A 9,067-nucleotide genomic window follows, 5' to 3' on the forward strand; every position below is an offset into this window, starting at 1 on the left:
TGGGGAAAGCTGCAGTTTTGTTATTCGTCACTCTTTCCTCATCTAAGAGTTGCCAGACCATCAGTATAGGATAGCATGCAACCAGCTTGTAGAATCAGGCAAACCACATTTTAAATTATATATATTAGGGTTCATTTAACGAGTTTCAAAGAATTTTTCCCAACCATTTTATTAGATTTTGGAAAATAAACTGTGTGACGTACTGATGAAATCCAAAATAGGAAGGTAACTATAGTTGCCTTATTTATATGAAGAACAAGAATGTTTCTCTTTAGGTTACCAAAAGAGAAATAGATTCACTGATAAGATTTTTTTTTTTATTGCTGATGTGCAATAATTTTAGTAACTGAGTTGTGTACTTGAATTCTGAGATGCTGCTTGTCTGCTTTAATAACCATACTAATTATAGTTTTATACTGAACTCTCTGGAAAGTCAAGATTTTACTCAACTAGCAGAAGAACATACATCCTCAAGTGACCTTTCTCATCAGGAATTTTGATGGGGCATGTGGAGGGGTGCTCACAGACCCTGGCACAAAATCCCAGACTACTTTAAAATTTTATTTAAACATTTTCAAACAGAAGTGCACTAACTGCACTTCTGGAGGGATCTCCGGAAAACGTGTACCAAATTCCTTGGAAGCCAGAGCTCCCCTGGTACACATTCCTGTGGTGGCTACTGCTTGGTCAACACCAAGCATCATTCCTAAATCACTGTAATCTAGCACTGTCTGAGATGGTTTGCCATTTTGATCATAGTTTCTGCAAGGAAGCACCTTGGAAAGAGGAAGCTGTGTAAGTCAATGAACACCAGCCAAGGATCAGTAACTTTTAACCCTGCAGAAAACAACTCATGAGAAGTTCACTGACATCTATTTTGCACTTCCATTACTTGTGATACTGGAGCACTGTATGAGCTGAGGACCTGTAAAGCTTTTCTTTTACTCATATTTTGTCCCTTTTAATAATATTAATTTTCCAATGTCTGTTGACATATTTTTAAACTAAATAGCAAATACCAGTTTCTTCACTGACAGGATATGAAGATGCAAATACATACATATGGGAGCCTCCCCAAAAGCTTGTGTGAGATACATGCAGGAAGAAGTAGTCCCTGTCTAAGCACTACAAAGGTCTGCAGGAGACACTATTAAAAAGTGTGCTATGTGTCTTGAGATTTTTCACCTATGGTTTCTGGTTAAGAGCTATAACCTTTGAAGTATTACAGCGTTTCTATGCTGGGGGGGATGCGAATGGAGTAACAGTGTTTGTGGTTTAGATACTAAATTACAATTTGATTAACCTACTTAGCAAGGTTCAAATAACAAATGTGACTTTGGTGAAATTATTTTGCTGAAAACAAAAACTTCTGTAGACTACTTAAAAGACATGAGGATGTTAAATACTATTACAGTGATTTAATGAGTATTTGGTTTCACTGCGACACTGGAAAATCAAACAAGGTAGTTTCAGTTTGAGCTTGAGTAAATTCTGATCAAAGGCTCTCAGTTTTATTTTAACAAAGTTTATAATTTTTGTATTCCTGAATTTTGTTTAAATTAGTAATGCAAAGTGTCTCTATTGTACAAAGTCTGTGTCACTTTCTGTGCCTAACACAGTGAGTGGGTGCCAGCTGCCAAGCCTGTCCTGCACGGCTCCCACGTAGGGTTGGTTCACTTGGCAGTTGATGGTCACCTGGGCTTCCTCAGCTAATGCTGAGCAGTACCACACTTCACATGCCAGCCTTTCAGACTGCACCTCTACAGACAAAATACTTTGGTCTTCGTATCTCCCTTCAATCAATCTGCTAAGCAGGGGCCATGGGGCCAGTTTATTTTGCTCTAGCATTTGACTCTTTTTGATTAGCTAGTGCCTCCAAGACCTCCACCTTCCAATCAGTTGCCCTCTGATGTACAGTGCACAACTGTGACTGAGGTTTTTGGAGGGCAGCTGCTTCTAGTCCATCATGGCCAAGGCCCTTTGTGCAGTGATGTCTTTCCCATTACTGTGTGACAAGGGCTGTGTAGCTCCACTGACTCCTTTGGTAGGCACAGTCTCATCTGTAAACTCCTTGCTTCAGTACAGACAAAAAAAAGTAACTGAGACAAAAGAAATACACAGTCAGTAAAACTAATTTCAGGGAAGTTTTGTGGCAATTAACAATGCCTCAGGAAAAAAAAATAATAATAAAAAAAGAAGAAATAACTTCTAGATAAAGTTAGCAATTGTACTGAATACCTCCACCATGACAGTCAAGTGACAATGAGAAACAGGAAATTTCACTTACTTGACTAAGTGAGAAAGGCTGTAGACCTTTAATAGTCTAACTATAATTTCCAGTATTTTGTATTGCTCACTTTATGGAGCCAGATAAAGACAAGAGACCCCACATAAACATGAAGCAGAATTACAGGAAACATGCGCTTTTGTTAATTTCAGGGAGGTGCTTGCCACATTTGTTTACAGAATCACTCATTCTGTTTACAGGGACATTAACTACATGAGTATCATTTTTCCTCTCTGTGATTTTTATACATTGTGCACTCATTCTGAAAGTAAGTCAGTGGACCCTGTTTTATGCAGTTCAAGCCTAACACTGCAACATAGTCTTTACAGTGCTTCCTATGTGCACTGGATATTGAAAGCGCTGACCCCAAAAAATAACGATGCAAAACATATTAGCGCTGAAACCGAGTGCTGCTGTGCTAGGAGAAATGGAAAGGTACGAGTCTGCCTGTGGCATTGCAACAGCAGTGGAGGCTCCTCAGCCAGGCTACAAAGTCCTCTGCCAGGGCTGGGCAGGAGAAAGCAAGCCCAGGGCCAGCAGCTTGGAAAGGAGGAGAGTGGGGACCAGGGGATCTGGCATAATGACAGAGGAGAAATGAAAAGCAAAAGGCAGAACAAGAGAAAATGCATGCTGAAACCTGAAGGAAATCAAAGTGAAAGAAACAGGTGTGGACAAGCAGATAAATGATGAGGTGGAAAAACAACCAGTCATGTTTCTTATTTTCAAAAATAAAAGAGTAGATGAGAAGGGAGGAGCAAGCCCACCCTTTAGATAGGACACAGGAAAAGGAAAGGTGAGAAGGAAAGTCAACATGAAAAATGGAAAAGAGGGAAAAGGGAGAAAAATCTCAAGAAAAATGAGAAATCTGTGAAGCTTCCCAACCCCACCCCCAAAAAATAATTCTTCCTTGTCTTGTTTTTCTCTTGGAAAAAAAAATGCAGACTGAAAGAAAGCAAAAGGATGATTACAGTCTCACAGTAAGGAGATAAAGGAGGGGAGCAAATTGGATATGAACCGTATTCATCAGAGGATATGTAAGGGAGTAGCTGAATTCAAGAAAACTACAGTGCAAAAAAGACATTTTGTCAAGGAGGAAAACTATCTGTCCAGCAGAATTCCTGAAATATTACTGCAAGCCCACAACTTTGTCCAAGAACTAGTAAATAAAACTTTTGTCTGAAACTTTTCCCACCATTCCAAGACAGTTGGTATTTAATCTAAATAACCTCCTGCTGAGTGTTGATTGCAGCCTGTAGCTCTGCAATCCAGCCTCATCACAGCCCAGTCTAAATAGAGCTTTAATAAATACTCAGCTTAAATTCACTCAAATTCCAACTTGCTTAGAGTATGATCTCTATTTCCGAACGCATAATGGCTGAACCAAAATCTGGAACTTCGTGACGATTGTGGAATGCAGGATTTTCATGTTGAGGCTCCAGTGTTAGGACTGTTGAGAAGTCACTGCTGTTTGGTGTACCAGTAGTTTTGGCTGGAAAAAATAGCGAATGCCTCAATGATACATAGGCCCACCAGCACTGCATCTCAGGTAGAGGCTGTCAAAGGAGACTACATCTGTATTTGTTTCAGCTCCCATTTCTCCCACCTCACTCCAAATGCTGCTTTTGCAACTGGTTTGCTTCTGCTGGTATGTATTCATTTTAATGGCATAGGCACCTGCCTGTTCTATGCCTACCTTGAATTCCAGTGAGCCACCCCCCACCACAGCAGATCATCACTGAACAATAACAAATTTATTGACGTGCACAGGGGTCCAAACATGAGAAAATCAGATTTGCTCAAGTCCAAACTTCATGGGACTCTGGAGTCCAAAAAACTGCAGGCACCATTTCTAATTACATGGGCATTTTGAAGCTCTCTAGAGACCTACTGTCCTGCTGATATTTTTACCTTGAGGAAAAAAAAAATTAAGAGCGCCTGTTTGTAAGCAGAGGAGAAGGACTCTCCCTATCCTCACTTAAATGCAAAGCACTTGTTGCAGCAAGAGAGCTGGGACTGCAGTTGCTCTTTCAGCCAGATACCTCTTCCAAAATAGCCCCTTCCCACCTGCCAGGTCCAATCAGCAGCCCAGAGGAGGGCTTTTATGGAGTCCAGCTATTGTTTCCTCCTGCTTTAGATCCAGTGACCCAATGCTAACACCATTCCCCACTCCCAACATTACTGCACTGACTGACAGGGTCAGTCCCTGCTAGATGCCACTAAATCAACATCCCTGCAGGTCTCTTTCCAAAGGGAGAATACACTGTCCCGGGTGACCTTCAGAGTTCACAAGTGACTGACGCAGAAGCCCCACACCATCCATCACTCCAGCAGGAAGGGACATTTGCAGAGGATCAGAATGGCAAGGGACTGCCATGAACTTCCTGCACCCTGCTTCCCCACATACCGAGCCCCACTGTTTCCAGTGATTCATTTATCAGGAGAAGGGAATGGAAGGTGAAGTCAATGAAGCTGCACTGCGTGCAGCAGAGGTCAGGCCCAGAAGGGAACCCGAAGTGCGCATACACACATAACACACAAGAGACACAGAGAGAGGGCAAGTATGTTTTCTATTAGCTGCCTGCTATAAATATTACCTTTCAGGTCAAATATTTTGTTTTGAAAATAGCCAAATCCCAAGGACTGCTTCCACCCATCAATCTAAAAGAAGGGGAAAGAAATGTCAGTGCTTTCTACATCCAAAAATTAGCTCAAAACAAACAAGGTCACGGCTGTCTCATGGCTAACAGTGATGATCAAATTCGACCCGCTCTTCTTTTATTCCTTACCTAGGTAAGAGAAAAGCCACATTTCTGATGCATGGAGGAGCAATTCCCAGGACAATACCTAAAGGAGTAGTCGTTCATGTGAGCTGTGATCTGAAGTGCCTATACAACAAATCTAGAACTGGGCAAACTGATTTGTTACATGAACACGTGATACAGCTAATGCTCTGCCACAAAAAGATATTAAACCATCTAACTAAAAGTAATAGATTACAGGGTGGATTATTTTGCCAGGAGATATGAATCTGCTTTGATTAATACCCTCTTTACAATTACTAATGGCCTTAATGGCCTTATTTAAAAACAAACAAGCAATAAACACTCCTTCACCATATATTACATACTGCTCTCTGAGGAATATTTGTGAAAAACGAACTGCTTGGCTGACAAGTACAACCCGAGACCTGATAAACAGTCCTGTTTTCCTTAATGCAGACCTCATCAGGGATAGGAGTCTGAGGGACACAAATGAGGAGACTCCTTTCTGAAATCCCTCCCCCTGTCCTGTTCTGGTATCTGTAAGAGCTCACAGGCCCAGCTGTGGGCAGGCAGTCACTAGGAGCACACCTGATGCCCCATGCTAACGCAGGAACCACGCTGGTCACCGTTTCCACTGCTGTCTTCTCTCTCCATTTGCTGAGCAAATGGCAGAGGGGAGGCCTGTGTTACTCTGCTCACAGCCACACAGAGTGATGGGAATCTGGGCAACACAAGTATCGCAAGTTGTCAGTTCTGACTTACACACCCCTGTATGAAGACATTCCTAGGAGAGCTGAATTTTCATTAACTTACTCTGGGAGCTCAAGCACTGCACTGAGTTTTGTAAGGCAGCATGTAAACATCACAACATCAAACCCCGAACCAACTCACTCCCTTCTAAATACACTATCAACAGCCTCACAAAGACAACTTTTTTCATTCTGGCAGCTGCAATTACATATGATAACTCTTCATAATGTATGGTAAATACACTGGTAAATACTCTGCTTATGTTTTGAAACGTAAGAGAAGGTTAATAAAAGCTATCAACATTCCAGCCCTGGAGCAGAGTGCCCTAGCTGGTATGCTACCTCTGCCTCATGAGTTCATGGGATGGGAGGAGGGGACGCAAGGCACATCTTACCCATCACTTCTCACTCTCATACTCCCTATGGCAAAAGCATAACAGGCAACTCGGTGCTCAAGCTCTTTCCTGAAGTCCACATATATCCATTTTCCCCAACCACAGCCATGCTAGCAGTTACACTGCATAGCCAGCCATTAAGCATTTTTATACACCGGTGCAGCCAGCACTGTATTGGCAGAGCTGGAAATATCAGTGCTTTCTGGGACAGAGAGCTAAGAAGCGGGACAGCAGAAATAGCTATTACCAGCTGTGCCATGCATTAGTAACTTGGCAGCTGAAACACCATTACAACCCAACTGGAAGCCCAGACCTTGAAAGTGCTTTTCCAGTGGAAACCTGATACCCCACCGTGGTCTGTTCTGATTCTGGGTGCAGCCGGGATCAGGGATGGCAGGGCTCACAGGGCAACCCTTCTCTCCTGCAGCACCCCAAGTTGCTGCACTGAGAATTCATGCCAATGCATGTGCCACAGTAGTGACTATTCTGCTGTGATAATGTGTGGGACCCCTTTAACTTTGAATAATCAAGTTGGACATGTCCTTAACTAACTGCTAAACCCCATCTTCTGCCATCTCCATGGACAGCCTGAATTCTGAAGGAAGTAAAAACCCTCTCATCATGAGCATCCCTGACTGGCTCCCCTAACGTGTGCAGTGCCTATACAGGAGCTGAGGATTTCTTCTCAAACGAGTCAACAGCATTTCGTGGCTGAAGTATGAGAACCAATGATCCATGTAACAGCTTAATTACAGCAGTGTGACTGGAATGACATTTCTTACCTAGCAGAATACCTAACCCATTTTTTACAAGACATAAAGCTACTTAAAAGGCAGTGGCAGTGTAAAAAGAGTATAGCAGAGGTGCAGGTAAGATGCTCCACTAGAGGCTCTTAGTTATTTCATCCCTGACCGTTTTCTTACCATAACTCTGTTGTCTACAATACCATATTGGAAGGTTTACCATGTTCACATATCCATGGATAGAATTCTAATTTGTAAATAATTATGCTTCAAAGGGGGGCACTGTCAAATGCTTTCAGATCAGGTATATAAAAATGAGGTCCTTTACAGTGACAAAATGCCAGGTCAAAGGAGGACCACATAAGAGGAAAGCATTAAAGAGGTACCCTTATGTATTATGTGGGTCTTGTCCCAGGCAGAGAAATGCAGTAGTGGGGTGAAAGGCAATGCTAATATTAAAAAGGGGTATACATTCAGCAAAAGTATTAATTGCAATATGTATAGAAACTGCTACATTTCTATAAGTGCTGGAAACCTGAGGGAGACACCAAGCCATCTTTTGCCACCTGAGGTGCTGCTCTCTGGGCAGCAGCATTTGAGGTCCATTGGCCTCCCCAGGAGGGGTATGTCTGCAATAGGCAGCTGCTATGCAATTGTTTATCACTGTTATGGCTGCTCTGGTTTATGCACAGGGATGGGATTATCTGGGGTTTTTAGGTGATTGGGCTGGGATGAGGACTAGTGTGGTGAGACTCCAGCCAGCCAAAACAGAGATCGCCAAGAGGTGCAGAAGGTGGGTGGGGGTGGAGAGGACAGGAAGGATAAGCCTGTATCAATCAGCCCTTCCACCCAACAGTACAGCCTTTTATATACACAAATCAAGTTTGAAGCACAAAGGTCTTGTTACACACAAAGCTGATACTACACTAGAGCCACATCAAAGAGCCTTTTTTCTGTGCCTGTGCTTGGTAAAGAGTGTGTGACCTCTTATTTCAGATGTGGATTTCTGACATTTACCATAATCTGGTCGCCTCAAGAACAGGCTACTGTCATGGGTTTACTTTTTCAGGTCCTTAAGATTACACAGAAACTGAAGTGAAATCCAACACACTACAGCCCGAAGTTGTGGCTTTATGATTGCTTATGCATGACAGCAGGTTGGATGTAATGCAGTGATACGGGTTTAACTGTAAATGCTTTCAGTTTCCCCAAGATATGTGTCTGCTTACACTGCTACAGTGTAACTCAATGGCACTATACATCTACATAAGTTTATTGATATGCAAGAGGCAACATTATCTAAATGCTAATCTTTGTTTTGTAATCAATTCACTGAGGAGGCTTCTCTTCTTGAATGACTTTTGCTCTTTTTCTACTCTTATCTCAATTCTTTCTGGTTTCACCTGGCTATTGACACTGTTGGCTGTATATTTCTTAGTAGAGATGAATTTTATACTAAATATAACCAGACAGGAGGAGGACTGCTAGTCTGTGCATCTCTGAAGTAATAATACATATACTCTTATGAAGTGTTAGGCACTGAATAATGCAGTTCAACACTCTGAATATGTATGCTGTACACACCTATTATATACAAAAGTTATACTGTGTGATCATACAACTTTCACAGTTCCCTCTAGAGTGAGATGAGATTCAGTAACTGCTTCTCACACAAAATTCATGTCTAGGAATTATACGTATTTAAATATACAAAGCTATATCCCAGTACAAGACACTCCCAGTACAATTGAACTTTACATTTTCCCAATATAAAATAATGTAAAAAATATTACCTCTACCACCATAAAATATTTTTTTCTGTTTTCTATCATCATAATTCTAAAATGGAAAGCACTGAAAAATTTAGGTTTTTTGGGGGGAGTTTTCCTGAAACATACCAGTTGACAAACTTCAGTAAGCATGCTCATGGAAACAAAGACCTCTGCAATGTTTACAAAGTTAATGGTGCAGCAGGGTGCTGGTGTGAAAACCAGAAAGTGAGACAGGAGCTAAAAAAGATTAATTTTAGTGCTAAAAAAGAGTAATTTTAGTGAGATGTTCTCAACTGAGAAACATGGGAAATAAGCTAAAACCCGAAATAACTAAAGAGGTAAGAATCTTCTTTTGATTG

This window comes from Myiozetetes cayanensis, unplaced genomic scaffold (genome assembly GCF_022539395.1).
Source record: "Myiozetetes cayanensis isolate MyiCay16 unplaced genomic scaffold, myiCay2020 scf2-11, whole genome shotgun sequence".
NCBI classification, from domain to species: domain Eukaryota; kingdom Metazoa; phylum Chordata; class Aves; order Passeriformes; family Tyrannidae; genus Myiozetetes; species Myiozetetes cayanensis.